At 46.4% G+C, this 23,138-nt stretch overlaps 1 protein-coding gene across 4 annotated transcripts in view; it reads right to left on the bottom strand.

Moving 5' to 3' along the window:
• Window positions 1–23,138, bottom strand: part of CPT1A (carnitine palmitoyltransferase 1A) — a 386,602-nt gene that overhangs the window by 335,181 nt on the left and 28,283 nt on the right. The gene's annotated exons all lie outside the window — the stretch shown is intronic.

The raw sequence follows: 23,138 nt of genomic DNA, 5'->3' as shown, positions 1-23,138 counted from the left end.
TTAATAAACCATTTATACAGGTTTGTATCGTATACACATATAAATACAAATCTGGCTTTATTGGCAGACAATTCTTTAAAAGATTCATACTGTAAATTGCAAGCCAAAGGGAACGTGCTTCATGTTGGTCCTACCTGTCCATTCAGACAAAATGCACTGAAAAACGTGTTGCCCTTGTCCCCATACAATATGTCCTGGGAGTAAGGTGAAAGTAATTCCATCCACACCCCTGTGGGGGACATCAAGGACTCCTGCATAGCGTATCGCCAATATGATGACCACACTGAGCTTTATCTGGAAGTTACTTCCAATTCTAACATCTCTTCTACCAACTTCAAATTTTCACATCATACAGTCCTGTATGACCATTCACCACCTAAAACTTTGCTCTTGCTTATTTCAACCTAATTATTAAGCTGCACCAGTCCATCATTAAAAGTTTCAAGTTTCTTGGGTTCATTCTGGTCAATCCCATTCATCTTCATAAACAGACACAATGGAGCAAGAAATGTGAATCAACAACTCACACAGTAGGTGGATCAAACCGTTTGCATCAGAACAGGACTATTAAGTCCAGGTTTGGTACTCTCCAGCTCAAGTTATGAAAATGTGATTCTTACAGTATTACCAAAATACATCTCCCTTCACTGAAGGCCTCCTTGCATGCAGTAGTACACCTGATTTTTGGAATCAATCGCTCTGACCACAAAACTCACATTTTATGCTCTTGGGTTTAGCTCCTTATTGAAGGCCCTTATTAAAATAAACATGCATATTTAGTTCACAAACACTTACACTCAGATTACGCCCATTGTTTAGCAAAGAAACTGAAGATCTCAGGAGGCACTCACCGACTCCAAAGCTCTGACACTTCATATCTAGAAACAAACATACCCGATCCACTTTTTCTCAGTCTTTGCATCCAAAATGTGTAATTGTATTCAACATGGTATCCTCACTACCCATATCTTTCGGCATTCAAAAAAACTACTATAATACAATTTCTCTTCAAACTTTATTTCCTACTCCTCCCACTAGCCACCAGGTAATTGATGACTGTTATATAATGAACCAGTAGTTTCATCTTGAAGGATTCTGCATTTTAACCCCTTTTTTAATGCTCTTCAACATATGAATACCTTATGTACCATATGTATATAAAAATAATATGCTATATTGTATCCTTTTTATTTAAGTTAACTCGGAGATAGCACAGAGAGTGGGCCCAGATCTTCAGAATCCACGTAGCTGCTCTTATACATTGAGAGCAACCATCAATTTGTGACACACTGTCACAGATATCTAAAAGGCATAGCCTGTAGCAATGAAAGGGAAGCTAAGAAAGGTATTATGAATTAATCACATCTGCTATTCGATATAAAGCTATTTGGTCAGTTAATAAATACTAGCTAGACAATATAAGTATGTCTGTGTCTTTTACGATCTGCGATAAGTTAGAAATTGTTTCAGATGCACAACTACACTGACAAGAAATTGTTTTTCAGTTTAAGCAGAATACATTGCAATAATAAGGAGAAAGGTAAAAGCAGGAGAAATCATTCAGATAAAACAGGGGGTTCGAAGAAGAAAGCAGTAAAAAAACAAGGCAAAAGTAGAAGAAAGCACTCAGAAAAACAGGGGGAAAGAAGGAAAAAGTAGCAAAAAACAAGGGTAAAACACTACGAATAATGGGGGGCAGGGTGGAAGAATGCAACAAAAAATGAGGCAAAAGCAGGATAAAGCACTCAGAACAAGCATTGGCATAGCCAATAGGTCTCGCCTTTGGGACCTTGTAAGTGTTTAGCCATGCAACAGTTAATGTTGCACCAAGGATATTGTGCTGGATAACCAAACACTTATAAGGTCCCAAAGGCGAGACCTATTGGCTATGCCAATGCTTGTTGCCCTGAGAAGCTGCCACCCCATTGCAGCACAGTCGCGTGTGAGGTGCAAATATGGGACAGTGAATCCCTTGACTGTGCATTTCTTTTGCATCAGCGAAGCACACTGATACCTCCAGGGCGATTTAAAATAGACAATGCGCAAATAGGTATGGCATGATCTGACCTCCTCCAAGTGTAGGGAAGAAGGGTTAATGGACAGTTTCACTAACCGGTATTCCCCCGTTGCGCGAGGTGGTTGAGAGTTTTGGGAAACGCCACTAATTATTATATTCCTGCAGTGGTGGGAAATGGCAAGAGAGCATGGCACAGTGCCATCGTGCTGCTGTGAACCTCGCTCACGGACAGAGGATGCATTTTCATGGTCTGAGGGGCATTGCAGACCCAGCAGGTAACTAGCAAAATCGATATACAGCAGCTGGGTGCATCGTGGAAGCTTGCGAAGTGCTGGCTCGAGAAAACTGCATAAATCGGGCTGTAAGAGACTTTAGAGTCGCGATGGCCCAGGGGTGAAGGTATGGGCTCTTATTCTGAAGGCGTAATGGGCTGGTACCCAGTTAAATCTATAGGAATGGTAGGCTTTTCCGGCTGTAGCCTCACGGGCGAGCGCCCAGTGAGCAAGTACGCAGCCATCCATAAGATTACACCAGAAGGTTACAACTCTATGGGCATTCATGGGAGAGAAGTGGACGAGGGTTACTGATTTTGTGTGGCTGGAGTGGAGGTCAGAACTAATGACGGCTGACCGCACTGCAGCCGGTTCTCCAGGGTCTACAGATCCAGGACAGTCACTGTCTTCACTAACAAGGATCGCTTAGGAGCCACCTTCTGCTGCTGGATGCGGCGGAAGGTGGGTGCAGTGGGCTCCATATTGGCCTGAGGGGTTGGTTTGGAAGGGGACGGACAGTCATATCTATGTGTGCGTGTGTTTAATGCTCCCACCCCTTTCTCTTGGCTTCATGTGGCTGGACAGTTAGACGGGCCGACTTGGAAACAAGGGAACCGGGTTCGAGCTCGGCGGGCGCTTAAACATCCTGTTATCCTGGGCAAATCCCTTGATCTGAATTCACCAGTCTGTGGTGCAACTGGTGCTCATGTGAAGCAACCGGACACCCGCGGTTTTTAGTTCGCGCCAGATACAACTTAAAAAAACCCAATGTTTTTAAAAGAGTAGGCCTGGGAGAGACTGACTTTTTCCCTGCCTGAATGTAGCAAGTGCTGGACGGCAGCCATGACTTTTAAATGCATTACAAATTCGCTCTTGCTATGGTTGAATCCTTCATTCTTCTTGCACGCCCCCGGTCCTCAGTCTTAGGGTATTTCTGATGCCTCCCCCCACAGACAAGTGACTATGTTGTGAATCACACGAAAGTTGCATGGCCGTAGCCAGTGCAGTGGTACCTGGCCCCGACCGGGGGAAGGAGCTTCCTTGAGAAATAAAGCTCCCTGCCTCACCAGCAGTTTCTCCCCCCCCCCCCAAAAAAAAGTGGTGGCAGGAGTCTCCAATACAAAAAAACAAGTGGGTGGAGTGCTGGCTGAGAGCAGGGACGCGCAGCATTTCCCTTGCGGGAGCGAGCGCGATAATTGCTACCACATGGCGCTGCTTGCTCCCGCAAGGGATTCACCAGACGTGCACGCATTGCCATTCTAAGCAATGCAACGCGTGCACGATTTTAGGGCAAAAAGGAATCGATTACATGATGTCCCCTCCTATGCAGCGCGTGCGTGCTGCGTAGGCGAGACCTAAAAAGAGGGACGAGTAAGAAGAAAGCTGTAAAAAAAAAAAAAAAGAAAATGAGGCAAAAGAAGGAGAAAGCACTCAGAAAAAGAGGGGAGAAGAAGAGTGGTGCAGCAGCACGGGAGAGCTGGGCTTGGGGCCTGCTCAATGGGGTTGTGCTGCGGCCTCCATTAAGTAGGTCCTGGGAGGAGGGTGGGACGCTGGGAGGCAGTGGGTGGGGTTAAGCGAGATGTTAGAAAACGGGTGGGAGCGGCGAATGAGGAAAAAAACAGGGAGAAGCAGTAAAAAATTAGGAAAAAGCAGAAGAAAGCACTCAGAAAAATGGGGGAAAAGAAGGAGAATGCAGTGAAAAACTAGGCAAAAGCAGAAGAAAGCACTCATAAAAAGGGGGAGGGAAGGAGAAAGTAGTAAAAAACAAGGCAAAAGCATGAGACAGCACTCAGAAAATGGTGGGGAAAGGAAAGAGAAAGCAGTAGAAAACGAGGGAAAAGCAGGAGAAAACACCCATAAAAATGGGGAGGAGGAAGAGAGGTACAGCAGCACGGGAGAGCAGGGCCTGGGGTGCTTCAATCAAGAAAGAACATGGAAAACATTTATAGAGTAAGCACTTTGATCTAAATGCCATAGTCATCATGTGTGTTTGATCTATTGAATAACTTTCCGAATGTAACATTTATTGAATGAAAGCTCAAGACGGAAAAACAAGTTGTTTAACGTGTATGCCGAGATCAACAAACCTTAGCTGCACACGGAATGCGCCAATTATACCAGGTTTAATGTCCCTAGCATTTACGTTGTTGATTAGGTCACTTTTATAAAGTGTTCCTTTATGCATTTTATAGTAAATTTGCTACATACAACTGGAATGTTTTATTTTGGTCGTCTTGACTTTAAAACATTGTTACCATGTTTACCTTTAACGGAGTACTGCAAGGGTCCTATGTAATAAATTATTTTAACCTCTTCGGTGCCCGTGACGAGCTGGACTCGTCATGGGCCGCGGTGGCGCTGTGCCCATGACGAGTCCAGCTCGTCACAAACCCCGCCCGCTAATGTAACGGCCGGCACAGGGCGGGGAAAGGGGCGGGCACCGAAGGGGTTAAAGCAACATTAGGAAAGGCTGCTGAACCACAGTGAAAGTGCTGAATTGTTAGGTAAGCCCACTTGCAGATTGGAGGAGCATCGCCTCACTGCTTTTTAGCAGTGTAAATAAGGGAAAAATAACATGATAATAATTCAATGTTATTAGCATTTTATTTGTTCCTGCTGTGGCAGCCTTGGGGACGGGGTGGAGCGGGTGTCGGGACTGCTCTTCTGACAAAGAAGCAGAGAAAGGAGTGTTGGATACTGTTAGTGTGCATGAATGTTTGGCTGGCCATCTTGGGCCAGCCTGTCATACCCACTTTGCATGTTCTCCACTCAGGCTACATTACAGACTGGGTCGGGAACATGCCGAGGCCCCCAGTTCCAGTCTGAGCGCCGAACCACAGAGCCCAGACCAATGACAACGCTGCATTGCAGCATTGTGATTGGCTTATGGGGAGCCTGGGTGTGCTTCTTGTTCCAGCTGGAACAAAGGGGCGATGGAGGAGAGGCGGTGCAAACTGTTAAGTTGAATTTTCTTTACCTCCATCCTGCCTCCAATCCTGGGTCAGCCAGTGCACTAATTACAGAAATGAAACACTCAACAGGTTGTTATAGCCAATCTCTGCCATCTTACCTGCCAGGAAAGGACAAGGATCATTTTCATTGATGACACTGGTAAATGGATAGAACTTGAGCATGGTGCAAATGCTAAACTACCACATTACTCTCGAACTGAGCCAATCGTAAAGCAGGCAGTTCTACTGCAGCTTCCCTCTGCCTGCCTGTTTGGTGCTATCACTGCCGCACGCACCCAGGTCGGCAGCAACCTAACTCTGCATAGTTTGTGACTCATCGTGGAATTGAAGTGAACCCCCCCCCCTCCGGGGGCTCTGTAAGAGCCGTGAAAGACTTTCGGCCCCCTGTGTGCTCACCTGAGATCTCGGCGGCTCTGATCCGGAGAGGCCGTAGCGGGCTTCCAAGGGGGCCAGTTATAGACATATGACAAGGCCTATGTACAGTTGCCAGCTTTAATGCCCAGGTCTACCTAGATTGTTGCCCCCCCCGAGTTGTTACAGCTGCTAATTCGAGTGGCCCATCCCCCCCAAGGGGAACAACCAATTGTGAAGAGATCGTCAGGGGCATGCGCATTGATTTTGGGGGCCTAATCGTTTGCCTCTACTGTTGAGTGCTGTGGGGGGTGGTGCCTCGGCTTACCCTGAGTTCCCCAGTCCGGTTGGAATCACATTTTGGGTGCTAATATGGAGAGCGTCAAGGGCTCTGGGTCCCGTGGGACAAAACCGATTTAAACCAACTAACTGGACAGATACACCGTTACTAAAGACGCTCAGTGGGGCAGCCTGTCCGAAGATGCCGCCTGGGGGAGCCTGGTGGTAGAGGAACAGGAGCTTTCGCTTAAGGATGTCATGGAGGCCATTACAGGAGTCAAAACTTCCTTAGACACTGTGGCGATTGACATTAATCTTATTAGGGCTGATCTGGGGAAGCTCAACAAAAAGGTCAAGCAGGTAGAAATAATGACCTCCACTCTCGTTGATGATGTCATGCACCTACAAAGGGAGGTCCGCGAGCTCCAGAGCTCTCGCACTCTCGCGGATCTCAAGTTGGATGACTACGAAGGCCGACTTCGGCGCAATAATCTTCGCATCCTAGGAGTTCCCGGAGAAATCGGAGGGGCAATCCCCGGACCTGTTTATTGAGGACCTCATTCTTAAACACTTGCAACTCAAAGGCCTCAGCACATTTTTTGTTATTGAACGAGCTCACAGGGTCCCGGGTGGCCATCCTAAACCGGGTGCTCCCCCGTGGCCCATGCTGGCTCGGGTCTTAAACTTTTGTGACAGAGAGGCTATCCTACAAAACTCCAGAGCAGGGGCCCCCCTTCGCTATGAAAACGCTGATATTTTCTTCTTCCCGGACTTCACACAGAGTGCAGAAGCAAAGGAGGCCGTTCCTTTCTTGGAAATGCGAGCGGAGGGAGAGGGGCCTGAAATATTCCGTGCGGTTCCCGGCGCGCCTCCGGGTCGAGGCGGAGGGAAGAGCGTGGTTCTTCGATCAACCTGAAGCGGTGGCGGAGTGGATCGAATATCGAGGAGCAAAGAGTCCGACGGATCGCGGCGCTGGGGAATATGCAGACATCCGACCTCGTTGAGACGGCGACTTGGTGGACGGCAACCTGGAACTGAGCAACTGGGACAATTGCTGTGGGGTGGGCTGGGGCGGGGGCGCATGTGACGGATAGCTGGGACTGATGATCTACTATGACCTTATACTACTCGCCTACTAGGGGCGCTACAAGGAACGTGGTCAGGGGCGGGGATGCGGAGCACACTATTTCCCCCTCTTTCTTCCTTTGAACATCTATTTAGGGTGACAGGCACTCTGCATGTTTTTGATGGGCAGTTCTAAGCCCAGAGTGCAGGGCAGCGGGGTGGGGGGTTGTTGGGTTGGGGTGTTTTGTTTGTTGGGTTGGTGCTACACTTGTTTCATCGGTACGGTATAGGGCTGCATCCTCATGAGAATAATGGAAGGAGTAAATGCGGAGGGTTTCTCGCTTTGCGATATGCATGGCAAGCATGATGGGGGACAACATTTTAAAAATCTTGAGCTGGAATGTTAACTGGTTAGGGGACAAAATCAAACAACGTGTGGTTCTCCAGTACATTAAGAGGCATTCACCTGATGTAGTTCTGCTCCAGAAGACACATCTGGTTGGGAACCTATGTAAGGCAATGCCCGGGGGGTATAAGATGATTGCACACTCTGGATTCACCTCGGGCTCAAGGGGAATGGGTATCATGACAAGAAATGCGTTTCCGCTAGCGGTGGGTTCCACATGAGTAGATGATCGAGGCAGATATATTGGTGTCTCCGGGATGTGGGAGGGCCGGGTCATTACTTTCATGTCCATCTATGTTCTCCCTGGCTTGCAGGGCACAACATTCGCTGACTTGGGTCGGTCCTGCTCACCATTACGGAGGGGCTCTTAGTACTAAGGGGTGATTTCAATGCAGTGGTTTCAGGCACATTGGACAGGTATCCCCCCCGGGAGGTGAGACCATCTACTCGTTGGTTACCAGACTTCCTTGAGGCAATGGGACTGGTTGATAGCTGGAGAGTTTATCACCCGGACCAGATACAGCACACCTTTCACTCTTGGGCACATCACAGTCTCTCCCGCTTGGACTATTGTCTCATTCCAGCTGCACAAGCCACCTCCATAAACAAAACTAAACACTTAGCTAGGGGTATCTCCGATCATTCGCCCCTTTGGGTCCATCTGCTCATAAATCGGGGTACAGTTGGGAGACTGGCCCCCCATCAACCCTTGATACCTACGCAACCCTAAGATTCATAAAGACCTTGATAAGACCATTGACAAATATTTCTCCAACAATGTGGGGTCAGTGTCCTTTACCTAGACCTTATGGGAAGCGTTTAAGACTGTAATAAGGAGACAAGAGATATCACTGGTCTCTGGTTCCAAGAGAGACAAGCAAAAAGAAGTACTTGAGCTCGAGGCTGAGATTTCTGGGCTAGAGAGCGCTCTGGAGTCTGGGGTAATGCCCGAAAAACTCCATCTGCTGAACCAGAAACAGCAGGACTATAGAACTGTGGTCTCTGATAGGGCCAAGGCCCTGAGTAGGGAGCAACAGGGTAGAATTTACGATCTGGGATATTAGGCCGGGAAGCTCATCGCGTGGCTGGAAAGAAAGGAGTGGGCGAGCCGGCTGGTCCCGGAGCGGAGAATAGAGGGCGGCGTCTCGATCACTGAGCCACAGGAAATAGTAGAAAGATTTGCTGGTAATTTTTGAACAGTCTATACGACAGTGACCTCCCATACAGAAGCAGACTCTCAGGACTTACTGCGAGATATTAGGCTCCCTGTCTTTCACCGGAAGATCGAGAATATATGGATAGCCCTCTTACAACTGACGAGATCGCGCAAGCGATCCGCTCCTTAAACTCGGGTAAGGCTCTGGGCCCAAACGGACTCCCCATTGAGCTGTACAAACTTAGGCCAGATAAACTTGCTCCACATTTGAAATTAATGTTCGAAGAAGCTAGGAAAACGGGACGGCTGCCCCGGGAGTAGAGAATAGCTACCATTATCACCATCCATAAAGAAGGGAAGGCTAAAACAGACTGAGCCTTGTATATGCCCATCTCTCTTCTAAACGCAGAACCTAAGATTTTAGCCAAGCTCTTAGCTACCCGCTTGGTGAAAGTGATCAGTGGCCTGGTACATTCAGATCAATCTGGCTTTATGCCCCATAGAAATACAGCCCTACGCAGAGTCCACGGGGTGGTGGACAGGGCCCACACCCTTTGAGAGCCGGCTGTGATTGTGTCACTAGGCGTGACCATGGCCTTTGATACGATCAAGTGGCCCTATTTATGGGCAGTCTTGGCTAAGTTGGGATTTGGGCCAGAGTATATCCAATGGGTGCGGCTTCTATATTCCGAACCACGGGCTCAGGTGGTGGTGAAGAACAAAGTTTCAGCCACATTTTCACTTAGTCGGGGAACTCGCCAGGGCTGCCCTTTGTCCCCCCTTCTTTTCTCCCTGGCCTTGGAACCCCTTGCTGCTTGGATCTGTTGGGACCCCATGATAAGAGGGCTACGGTGGTCTCCGGATGGGAGGACCGCATATCTTTGTACGCAGACGACATACTGCTCTATTTGACCTCCCCTAAGAAATCTCTTGCAGTAGTGTTAGATATCCTTACAATCTTCAGCAGATTCTTTGGCCTTTCCATCAATTGGGGTAAATCCCTATTTATCTTGAGTGGGAACCCTCCGGTCCCACCCCGAAACTGTCAAATACAAATCAATACGGTTGGATTTAAATATTTGGGGATTTTTATCTCACTCGACCCCTCGGTACGCTATGCCCGAAATCTCCTTCCCCCTCTTCAAAAACTCAGAGGTGACATCGCCAGTTGGAAGACGCTCCCTATCTCACTCCTGGGCAGTGCCGCCCTATTCAAAATGATGGTCCTGCCAAGATTCCTCTATGCCCTACAAAAAACCTTGGATCTGGTTCCAGCCCATTATTTTAGGGAGATTGAGGGCCTGCAGAGAGATCTATTGTGGGATGGCAGACCCGGAATAGCCTTGAACAAACTAACGCTAAGCTGGTACGATGGAGGCATTAGCCTCGCAGATATCAAGAAATACTATTGGGCTTCCCACCTGGCGGCCATCAATCATGGCACGTATGGTCGCGCAGATGATCCGGGCTACACCATGGACAGGTGGCTTCTTCTGGGTGGCAACTACGGTAGAGCACAGTATTCCCGACCTAAACGATTTATGATGACAGGCCCCACGAAACACTTCAAATTTGGCATGACGCTACTAACTCGCTTGGTTGGAACATAAACTAACTTTAGCCACCCCTCTTTGGGATGCAGAGAAACTGCGCGATCTGTGGAAAACGAAGGGTTTTGATAGATATGATCTGATCGGAATCTCGGCTATCAAAGATGTGTGGGGAGGAGGAGGGGTCACTTCAGTTCGCTTCAGAGCGAATATGAACTTGCAGACACAGAATATTTTCGTTACATACAGATTTTACACTCACTCAAGTCTTCGTTGCCTAGAGGAACTGATCCCCCGGAGGCTTCTCCCCTGAAGGTCAGAGTTTTGGACGGACACCTCCCCGAACAAGCGATCTCATAAATTTATAAAAAGTTAATCCACCACATGACAGACCCTCTCCTGACACTGCAGGACAAGTGGACAAGGATGGGATAGAACTAGATGATGAGGATTGGCAAGTAGCAATGTCCTCCCCTAAAGAGGTGGCTATCTCGGCACGCTTGCGCCTAGTTCAGCTTACAATCCTTCATAGGATCTACATAACAGGTCCCTGGTTAGTACACATGGGGTGGTCCGACTCGGGAGAAAGTAAAAGGCGATGTGGCCTTACTGGAACGTTCATGCACACTATCTGGGAATGCACCCATATTAGCTCTTACTGGCTCCAAATCCACAACACAATTAGTGAGGTGTTACGTGTCTCCCTCGGCCCGGAGTCGAGACTATGTGTTCTAAATATCTGGGAGCCCACAGATTTGAACGCTTCTCAGAAGCAATGGGCCACTCTAGGGTTCATGTTGGCCAAAAGAAACATCGCCCAACTTTGGGGGCAGCACAACCGCCCACTTTAGAAGCCTGGGGGAAAAACCTTGATTGGTGTATGTTTTGGGAAAAAACTGTGTACCTGGCAAGGGGGTGCCATAAGAAGTGGTCCCGTATCTGGAACCCGTGGAATGTGTATAGAGGTGAGATCTGTACGCCGCCTCGCAGTATGGAGCATGATGACCCCATTTCCCTGTAATGTTCCTCTCCTATGTGAAGTCAGTGTACTCTTCCACCCATGCGTATTGTAATATATAACTTACACAGCCCTCTGTATTGTATTACTTACCGATGTAGGTTTAATAAAAAGATTTATAATAAAAAAAAAAGAAATGGGAAGGTCAGTGGACGTGTGTGACTAAGGTTACATATAATGGTTGCAGACAAAGTTGTGACAATGCTTGGTATTCGGGGTCTTCTTACACGTTCATAGGAGTCCAATTTTGGAATAACATATTTGAAGGGACAAAAGAGGTAAATGTCAGTTCAGAGCTGGGACAGTGACTAAGGTAGGCCATGCCATTTTCACTCTGTGTCTATATTCAAGGCAACCATTCCAAAGGACAAAGATCGATTATGTTGCTTCCTTGGTTTAACTGAGTACTACTTTATGTTTATTCATAGTCTTGCAAACCGAGTGCAGCCATTAAGCGTTTTGATTAACAAAAGTGAGAAACATACATGGTCTGCTAGTAGTTAGACAACATTCAAGGCAGTTGAAGTGAAGATGGAGAAGATGCCCACATTAGAGCACTTTGAAGTTAAGAGGAGAACAATAGTGAGCCTGGTTAGTTGGGCTTGGGTGCTGTACTCGTCTAGGTGGGGAATGGAGAAGAAAGAGTGGTGGTGTTTGCTTCTCGCTCTCTTAAAAGGGAAGAATGCCACTACTCTGTGATAAAGAGGCACTGGCATATACGTCGGCTATTCAGCACTTCAAGTTCTTTCTGTTGCGCATATTTTGTTCAGTTAGGAGTGATCACTGTCCTTCGGTAAATGTATTCACATGCAGAGGTGGCGAAAAGACAACCAGTTCCAGGTTCCGGAAACCAAGTCTTTTGATCTACTAATGTAAGGGGTACATGGGGACTTGTGGTAGTGGGGCTCTGCTGTGTGCAAGGAAAAAAGACACAGGAAAGGAAAGGGCTGTGCAACGACCGGTCAGCCACCACCAGGCCAGCCCAGCCCAACTGAGAGGATCTCCATACCAAAAAACAGTTCTGGTGTAGAGTGGAATTCATTCAGATTTTGTTGACTTTTGCAAAGCCTGAACAAAGATCCATGTGAGTCCTACTGAATCTTCACAAAGGAGTCCCTATTATGTATGCCGACAGAGCAACACGATCAAGGGGTTCATGCTCTTTCAGTGCGATTCGCCTTATGAAGGGGCAGTCTGCAGGGGTGAAAACCACAGCATTAAATGTCTCACTCTGCAGAAAATCACTAATGTTTTGGTAGAGTGGAGTGTCCGTGTGTGAGCGACTGGATGTTAAATGAAGCAGCATAACTAAATCATTGCCTATCTGTAAAATTAAACAACTAGTAGTATGCTCGGTGTCACTAACGTTTTCATGAAATAAAGTGAGATTAAAAAGTGTTTTTGACACTATATTGAAGGAATGTGTGCTGTGTATTGTGTTAGTTAAATTAGGCCTTGACAGACGTACCTAACAATGATTTAAATTGTACACAATGAAAAGAGTGTGGTTTTGAAGTTTAATAATTAGTTGGTAGTACTCAACTGAACCAATTTTATCATCTTCAATAAGTAAAGCTTGAGTTAAATCTTGCAAGGATTCAAAACTAAGCTTTACATGTGACGTGCATGGTTGCAGTAGATGCATACCTCACTGAGCTATTTTACATGATTGTAACTCGTTAACTGTAGGCTTAATAAGGATCACTCACACAAAAGCATTACCCTATAGTAGTATTTTACATAAAAAAGTCATCTTTGACATACAATCAAGTCTCTACAAGAGACATCAACCGTCTGAGATACTTAATGATTCAGACCAAAGACCAGAGATTACACACTGTTCTCTCCAAATCCATTAATCACTTGAGCTATCTTACCAGTATTTGACCATGTAACAGAGATCTCTGCAGAAAGAGCAGTATTTGTGGCTAATTAAGAATTATTTTACTATCACTTTTTCCATGTTGGAAATTTCTTTGGAGTTAACCGGATGAGATCAATGACTCTTACCGCATTGAGCCAGAATACAGCTCCTTTCACTATCCCTGTTATTATTGGCACTAACAGAATCCCTAAAACTATCCACTCGCCTAGACCTCCTGCTCAATACACCTCTATCCACTCAACACCCCCCATCATCGAGGCTCCCCGTCCTCTCTCTTGCATGCTCCTCAACTGCAGATCAGCAGTACAACACTCCACAGACATTGCTGAAGCTCTACTCGCTGAAGAAATAGACATCGCTTTCCTCACAAAATTCTGGCTCAATGTCCACTCCACCCCCATTCTTGACATTCTCACCCCTCCAGGTTACAACATCATCAGACAAGACAGGCCGATCAAAACTGGTGGCGGACTAGCCATCAATCATTCACAAAGCTGGAATACAACTTACTAAACTTATACCTGCAGAATACCGGTTGTCTGAATACCTGGGTGTCGAACTCACAGCCAAAGGCACCCCACCCATCAAATTTCACACCATCTACCATCCTCCTGAGGAGCATGCCCTCTTCACCTAAGAACTAACCGACCTAATAACACGCTTCTCCCTGACAGATATGAAAGACGTGTTCCTGGGTAACCTCAATATCCACTGGAACGACCCAGAAGACTCCACAGTCCAGAACATATCCAACCTATTTGAAATATCCAACCTCAAACAACTCTGCAACGAACCAACTCACATCAAAGGTGCAACGCTGGATGCGATCATTACCAATAATGAACTGGTCTTTCTGAGAGCCGTTTCTCCCATTGACTGGTCCGACCACCACCTTATTCTGTTCAACATTGACGCATTTGTCAGCCACCAACCTATTCGTTCTGACAAACCTAAGCACTGGACCAGAAATATCAAAGAAGTCCCTATAACCGAACTTGAATCCAGGATTCATGCCCATCTACAACTCCAACCCTCCACCTGGATGGCCGATGACCTCACTACACTCTTTAATTCAACAATAACAGAGGTTTTAGACCAGGTAGCGCCACTAAAACTCAAACAAATGAGGCAAATCAAATCTGAACCCTGGTTCTATGTGGATCTTAATAACGAAAGGCGTCAACTCAGACAAGTGGAAAGGTCTTGGAGACGAAACCCCTCGACTTTGCAGCTAGCGGAACTTAGATCTACTCAGCTGGCATACAAAAAACAAATTATTAGAGAAAAGGCATCTTTCTTCCGCAGCCAACTAGATCAGGCGAAAAACAGACCGAGAGAACTCTTCAACATTGTCAAAAGCCAAACAAACTGTACTCCCTCTCACGAAATCAAAGCCACCAATGAACGATGTGAAGAAATTGCCACCTTCTTCTCTAATAAAGTCACAAAAATGGAACAATCCTTCATCCAAACCTCAAATCCCTCTTCCCTCTCAACCGGCCCCCCTTTAATCGTCCTTGAACAATCAGAAAGAGTTCTTACCAAGGACAATCAGGTCTGCCTCCAGCTAAAAAACGACGCGCATTGGTCCGACTTCGAGCTAATGTCGGAAAACAAGGTCTTCAGTATAATTGCAAGCCTAAAACCTTCTTCCCACCCTATGGACCCCCTCCCTTCCACAATGGTAAAAAAACTCAACCACACCATTGCCCCTTTCTGGACAAAAATCATCAACTCCTCTCCCATTTCAGGCTGTGTCCCAGACTCCCTTCAACTAGGACTAATCACACCCATACTCAAGAAACCAGGGGCCGACCCAAACGATCTCAACAACCTCGGACCGATCTCCAAGCTCCTGTTCCTAGCAAAAGCATTGGAGAAAGGCGTTCTCCACCAACTCAACAAACACATGGAGGAGTTCAACCTCCTCGACACCTTTCAATCAGGATTCAGGAAAGGCTGTAGCACCGAAACAGCTATGCTCAACATGCCTGACGATATCCACAGTGCCTTAGACAAAGGTGAAGCTTATCTCCTCATCCTTATAGACCTATCGGCTGTATTCGACACAGTAAACCATGCAGCTCTTCTTGAGACCTTGAGGAGGCGCTCTGGCATTAATGGCACAGTACTAAAATGCTTCACTTCGTTCCTTCAGCACCGCTCGCAACAAATCAAAATCAACTCCTGTCTCTCAAAGTCAACTAATGTCACACTTGGGGTCCCACAAGGCTCGATCCTCTCTCCTTCCCTCTTCAATCTCTTCATGGAGCCCCTCACAATCATCCTGAAAACAAGCATTTGCAATGCAATAGGTTTCGCAGTTGTTAGAGTTTGAGCTATTGGCATTGTAAATGGCAATGCCTTTTATTTATGTGTTGGTTTTTAAAACATAAATAAAAGGCATTGTCATTTACAATGCCAATAGGTTAAACTCTCGCAAATGCTTGTTATTCCTGTCTTAGAGAGGGGTTACCTTTGCAGTTTATTGGCCTGTTCCTATTGAATGAGATGTCTGATTTCAAGCCTTCTGCTCCCACCACCGAACAGAGGTGTTTGATATTGAGTGTGGAGCCTGTCCCTTTACCTCCTGCACCCCCCCCCCCACCCCCCTCACTCCGACTTTTCAACGGGCAAGAAATATTCCCCAGGAACAATAAGGCACAACAAAAATAGACCCTTCCGTCCTCAAAAGAAATCGCAGTTTGGTGTGCCGCAGGGACCTAGCTGTTTGCTTATGGGGTCGTCCAACTATTTAGTCGCAGAGACAGGGCATGTGGGGATCACGGGGTGTCACAGCGACCCCTGTACCCTGCTAGATTAAGAGTTCGTGCGGCATTACAATTTTAACCAAGATACCCCCTCGCAAACTATGGCCGAGACTCGGGGGTCGTTTCATCTGAAGCTTGTGATATTGCACAGTTTTGTATAGTTTCTGCTTCGTAAAATAAACGTCTAACGATGCAAGTAAATGAACAAATAATTGATGACACCATTTCTGCAGTGAAACTATCAGCTCGTGAGCTCCCCGACATTGGCATTCACCTTTCTTGGCACTGTGAGGTATGTCTTAGCTTCTGTGTCAGGACAAGACCTAAACACACTTTGTGGGCTCGTTCATGGAGAGGTGCAGACAAAGAGCATTGGCAAATGTTGGCAGAGTGTCTCTCAAAGGCGCCAGTTATGTTGTAAGAACAACTCCTGAAATGACGCCTTTCTTGTATTATCTTGGATCAATCTCTTCAGTGTCCCTGGCCTGGTAACTTGGTCGCGCATAAAGCGCTCTGTTGCCCTGTGTGTCTGGGCGACGCTATAGAAAACGGTTTATAACTACAGCTAATCTCTAGCACAGAGGCGGCAGTCCCACGCAAGACAACGTGAGAGAAAGTGCGGGTGCTGTCTGCCGTGCTGTGTGTTCAACTTAGATCATCAGCCAGAGAACATTCTAGGCAGGTCAGAGGGCACAAACAGCTGCCCCTTCCGCTGCGGCGGGCCGGGGTGTTTTTACACTCTCGCACTGGTGCGGAGAGGTGTGCTGGAGACCAGGTTAGCTCCTCCCTTGCCGCGGGGAGAGGGCTCTGCGATGCCATTCAGGCATGTCTGTTTGTTTTTGTTTATTTTTTCCCATGTGCTCTTGTCCGCGTGTTTCTCTTTCATCATGAGGTGAGGGAGAGATAGAGAAAGGCAATGGAAGGGGGCACCGTCAGTTGAAGCTGCCTAGGACTACCCCTACCCTGGTTAGGTTCTGCCGTCCCACTTGGACGGCCTTGCCTGCCAAAAGGTTTCTTGTCTTTATGGGGCCATGTGTGGCCCCATGAAGATAAGAAACCTTTTGCGACCAACGCAAAGCAAGCGAGTCCGTCCAAATGGGACGGCTCCAAAAGCCAAGCAAAAACGTCAGCGACACCTCTGTTCCAATGGCTGGCCACCGTTTAGCATAAACGGTGACGCCAGCCAATGGAACAGAGGGGCGGGGCTTAAAGCCCCTTACAGAAAATACCCTGTTAACACTAAAACTCGCCAGCGAGACTGCACATGCGCTCAGCCTACGCCAGGCGAGACCTAAAAACGGGAGTGAATTACCACCTATACGCAGATGACACCCAAATTTATTACAAAATCAATTCACCCAGCGACATCCGACACCTAAATGTCACTCTAACCGAGATCCAAACCTGGTTCAACGCTAACCACTTAAAGCTCAACCAGGATAAAACTGAATTAATACTATTCTCTCCAAAAAGTAACCACCGACCAATCCAAGATTGGCTCAAGAATCTGGATGCCCTAAACTACCCCCTCGTCCTATCAGTTAAGTCTCTAGGCATTACCCTTGACAAGAACTTATCAATGGAAGCCCACATCAAAAACTCTGCAAAAGGTGCGCTTTTCTCACTAAAACACCTGCAGAAATTGAAACCTTTCCTTCCCCAGGATGATCTCATGACAATAGTTCAATCCCTAGTTCTCTCTAAACTTGACCAAGGGAACGCCATCCTAACAGGGACTCCAAAAGCTCACCTAGCCCAGCTAAGGGCAGTGCTGAACATGGCAGCTCGACTCATATCTAGAGTAAAAAGATTTGAACACATCACAGCTACCCTCAACTCCCTCAACTAGCTTCCCATGGAAGGTAGATGTATTTACAAGCTGGCCTGCATCACACACAAAACCCTTCACTCTCCGTCCCCCAACTACCTGAACAACAAACTGGTAAAAGCAGGAAAATCCAGAACTCTGAGAAGCTCATACTCACTTCTTCTTATCCCTCCAAAACTAAAAAAGAAAACCACTCTGTGCCGAACCTTTTCTGGCAACGTTCCCAGGATGTGGAATGCTCTCCCTAGAGACCTCACATGCAACCCCTCTTTCTCCTGTTTCAAAAGGGACCCAAAACTCCATCTTTTCAACAAATACTTTCCCGACCAACGTCAACGAACCTAGACTTCAATCTCCAAGTTGACTCCTCCCTCACCTGACATTTAAGGATAAATGGTGACCGGATTAAATTAACCACCTTCATTTTTCTTTTTTCTCTCCCTCTCCTGCACTGTTTACCTAATTTTTATGTTGTACTTATATCTCGGTTTGCTTCCTTACCACCTGCCTACTATGTAATGCAATTTTTCTTCTGTCCCTACAGTGTGTATGTAAAGCGCTCTGATACCCAAGGGTCAAGCAAGCGCTATATAAAACTTTTTAAATAAATAAATACTTACAGGATACTAGTATATGGTACCAGGCGTACCCAGGGCTTTTAAATTAGAGTGTCCCTCAACGAAAGCAACACTTGTTGTGCCACCCTGAGTGGGACAAGCTAATATCTGACTCCCAGTCTGCCACTGCGGACTAAAAGGGCAGTTTTAAATTGCTAGTTTGACTTTGCCATTTAAGGTCATGGCAAAGCCCAAATCTCCCTTTTTATTTTATGCAAGCAAACCCTAAGGTATGCCTAACGATCCCTAAGGCAGGGTGCTGTATGTTAAAAAGTGGAATACATATTTTACATGTTCAAGCAGTAAAAACCCTAGTACAGAGTTACAGGCCGGCAACTCAGGCTTGATAACTCCTGAATGGAACAACTAAAGTTGGTACTGGAAGGTATCAAAAGAATCCGTAAATTAGATCAGATTTAATGGTTAAATGAAATTGAATGTCACTGGTGGGCAAAGTGCAACTGTAGAAGTTACCACTTTAGTGGTCCTCGGGGTCTGTCCTGCAGACAGCATTCTGCTCTCCTGGGGAGACGTGTCAGGGACTACCAGGAAAGATAACAATAAAGGCGTGCCACTGTAGGAGGCGTTACCTGCCCCCAGGGAGGAAGCCACATGGGTGTTAGCCCAAAAGGCAAACTTCAAAAGGCAAATCTGCCTGTGATGGGCAAATTGGGAACACTTGAAACTAGGGGCTGAACTATTGTTTAGGTAGACAGGCTAGCAATAGGGAAACGGAAGGGGAGACCAGTTGTTAAACTGGTTTTCCAGGGGCATAAATGTCCTTGGTAGCCACACATCGGGGTTCGGCTGGGCGCTCCAGCCATGTAGAAAAGGGGCCGAATGGTGCATCCTGGGGTGCCCAGATGCCACACTTTGCAGGGAGTGGTCACCAGATGGAAGGGAACATGGTAGGCTATTGGCTACCAACTGGATCCTAACCAGAGGGTGTTTTCTGAGCATAAATAGCGCACCACTGGCACCCAGTATTCCAGTCTCGACTGGAAGGAGGACCGAAGGACTGTCCTGCTGCACCTTGGAAACGTCAAAGAGAGGCTACACTGTTGTGAACTGCACCTGCTGAACCTGATGGCCAGCAAAGGAGAGGGACTGTGCCTGCTGTGTCTTGTTCGAGAAGTTGTCTCCAGAGCACAGCCAAAGCTAAAAGACTCCAAGGGTCAGTGAGCTGGTCTGTTCACATCAGACGGACACAACAGCTGATAAGCCTGCTGGGGCATGTTGTTAGACCCAAGACTTCAACACGCCACCAACGGCCGCAGTACAGCACCAGAGACCAGCACCGACTCACAAAGTTGCACCCAAATTCCATGAGCCCGGGAGTGTGCAGTTGCGACCCTCCGAGAACAAGTTATCAACCCATTAAGGATTAGCTTGTGGCCACGATACTAGGCAACTGGTAGCCCAGTGATGACTGGACTTCTGCCAGCACCTAGAGGACTTTGAGGGATGATGTACCTGTGACCAGGACCACCTCACCCCCTTCGCGGAACAAAGAGAAGTCTCAGCAAGACCCCCGTGGACCGCATTGCATCCACAGTCATCCCTTGCATCAGGACCACTTCCATAGGAAAGCCCTGCAAAGGATAAAAGTGCCTGGAACTGACTGAATACTGTTTCACCTTCTACAGTGCCAGTTTCTAAGGTACTCGTTTCTAAGGACCCCACTGGTCCCCCTGACTAGCACCCTACTCGAGTTTGTCACCTAAAGTGACTCGAAGCAAGTGTTTCAACTAGCCAAAACTTTTTAGTGAAAAAGTTTCTAAGTATCAAATATGTGAATGCTTGTTCAGGGTTGACTAAAATATTTTGATTTACTATACCTTGCAAATTCTCTATCTCTGAAACCCTACGATGGATCTCTTTTGTTGGAGTGTCTAAAAATAGAGTCAATTTTTATAAATTGTTGTTAGATTTCTTTGGAGCTGTTGATTTCTTCAATTGTTTTGGGCCGTTTAAATGCTTTACACTTGTTCCTTTGTGTAAGCCATGTTGCCCAGAGCCACAGCTACCCAGGATTGAACTGAAGCTTTGACAAACAAAACCGAAGGGTCCAAAAAGGGTTTGTAAGTATTACATGGTGTGGTCACACAACCACAGCATGCAATGCACTCCATTTCCTCACAAACCCTTCCTGCAAAAACACCTGTATGCACAATTTGTGGGTTATTTGAGTATCTCTTTTTCATTCTCAACACTAGCAGCGAGACAGAGCAAGGTACTTCTGACAGGTCACTTAACCATTATCCCAACCGCTCCGACCCATTTTCGGCTGCACTTTCGCCCAAGTACTGTCCCCTAATACCGCTCCCCTTCCGCAGAGGCATCATGTTTTCCTTTTGCAAGTGTGACAGTTTCATGCTTTCAATGCACTTATGAGTGATGCTCTGTTGCTTATGGATGGCACTTTAAAAGAGCAAGACAAAGTAGGTATGTTTATGTAAGGAGATTAAAGAAGAAAAAAATACAGAATAACAGAATGCCCACTTTGGTGGAAATTAATATTCTGGATTCTTTTTTAAAACTGCTGCAACAGCCATGGAGTTGCTATGCTAAGTCACTAATCTATCCCCTTTTGAAGATGCCAATTGAAACATACCATCCTAATGTTTCTAAGTGGTCTAATCACATTGTACCTCACGGCCCTTTTCTTGTTTAAGATTTCGCACCACATAGTAATGCACAATGTGTATAGCGGGTAATTACGAATTGAAATGCAAAGCTGTGAACACCAATTGATAAACATGCCTGCTTAAAACCCTGTATAAGAATGAAAATGGTATAAATTTAATGTACAAGCAGATGTATATTAATAAACTTAAAAAACAGATGTTTAAAAAAAAGGTTTCGTACCACACTGGATGGAGAGTAACACACGACCTGAACAAAGTAAACACACACACACTTGCAGCCACTGCCTGCTGTACAGAACTTAGATATTTGAAGTTGTGGACCATCTTCCATCGGTTTCTAATGGCTTCTTCTACTTGGGGTGCCAGAGGCCTGAGCTCCACATGCTTCGAAAGGTGAACCAAAGAAGTGGAGAGGCATTGATGTTGTTGAGAAGACATACAGTACCACTTAAAGTTGGGTGCATGGGAGAATTTTCAGTTGTTGGGGGGAGGGGAAGACACTGGATAAAACGAACTGAGTGACAGCCAATCCAGGTTTTAATGTTGTTGGGTTTTTTGCTACATGGTTAAAACAATCTAGGCCCTACTGCTAGCAGGAAGTTGGCTCTTTCTATACTATAACAAAAACAGTTATGCTGTGGGAGTCCAGGTATCCCTTATGAATGGGCAGGGGTGTGCTCTAGCAATCCCAAGGTGCTCTATCTAGGGTAGTGTGAGAGTAGCCTCAGGCTTATCAGATAGAAGTGGTAGACATTTGTTGCATAGACAGAATCAATAAATGGTGCACACACTCAAAAAGGAGATCCACACCAAATGAGAAAAATAACACTCCTTTTTATATATATTTTTAACACCAAGAATTTCGTAATTCGATAAGTACCTTGTTTTGAAATATCACTATCCTGAAAGTATACAGAAATACACTTGCATTTGGTGAGTTATCACGGTTTTACACTATACAGAAATACAATGGCACTTGTAGCGGCAAAGTGGTAATGTTATCCTATGGTAAAGAAACATATACTGATTGCGGTTACTTAGCAGCGACTTATGAGACTCTCCTTCCGGGTTTAAAGAAAAGTATGGGGCAAGTTCCAAGGCAGCACCAACAAGTCACTTAAGTCAACTCTGGGGCATCCGGGTATAAAGCTGCAATTCAGCATCGGGTGCCCCATCTAAATCAAAGGGCGTTTGTCTGTTAGTCTCAGGACTTGAAAGCGTCCCGTCAGTTTAACATCAAGAGAGATGTGCCTCAGGGGTGCATCCTAGCACCCTTCCTTTTTAATCTGTACATAAACTCCCTAGAGAAGGCCCTTTTGGCCAAAAAAGTGGATTGTCCCCAAGTAGGATGCGTAGCTTGCCGGACCTCTTATACACGGACGACGCTGTCCTCCTAGCGAGGACAGCTATGGGTCTACAACTCCTTCTGAATTCTTTGGCCCTATTTATGGAGGACCTGGACTTATCGGTTAATCACCCCAAATCTTACATTATGCAGGTGGGACCCCGTAAGGGCAACAGCCCACTTTTACACTCGGATGTTCGTCAATACCCAAGACTAATGTTTTCTCCTATGTAGGAGTAGCGTTTGATGATTCCCTGAGTTTGTGCCCCCTGTTTACTCGGAAGAAAGGGGACCTTGTAAAAGCTTCAGCAGCTGTTTTTAATTTCGCCAGCAGAGTGGGAGGGAAACCAACCAGGACTCTCTTGAAGATTTATCAAGCCAAATGTATTTCAAAGTTACAGGTGTGAGATATGGGCCACATTAATGTAGGGTCTGTGCAGAGTGCTGAAAACACCTTTTTGCGATGGATTCTTTCCCTCCCGCAAAGCACCCGTCCTATGTTGTTCATGAAGAGCTTGGGATGTCTTTCCTCTCAGATCAACTGGCCTTGCAACCTTAGGCTTTGTGGCTCAAGATCTGGGCTAACCAAGAGAACACACTAAGTAAAGACGTCCTACGGGATTGTCTCTCCCTTGACCATGCCTCGCGTATCCGATGGCTCCAGTACATAAGAGTCGGCCTCTCTAGGCTAGGCAGAGCAGAACATTTCACGAACCCTGAGTGGATATGCAAGAAGGATCTTATTTTGGCCAAAGAGTGTTTCCTAAAAAGGCGCCGCAGCGAAAGAGAGGGCAAAGAGTTGTGTAAGCCTAGTGTGCGCAAGTACATTATGTTGAAAATCGTGCCAACTATCAAGCCATATCTCCTAGGGCTTAAAAGTAAATATGATCATTTTTTATTGACTCCGGTGACTCCCACAGAGGTCAGTGCCTCATGCCCTGTGGCTGCGACAGTGATT

This window comes from Triturus cristatus, chromosome 3_1, assembly GCF_964204655.1.
Source record: "Triturus cristatus chromosome 3_1, aTriCri1.1, whole genome shotgun sequence".
Taxonomy (NCBI): domain Eukaryota; kingdom Metazoa; phylum Chordata; class Amphibia; order Caudata; family Salamandridae; genus Triturus; species Triturus cristatus.
This window is presented reverse-complemented; position numbering and strand designations above follow the sequence as displayed.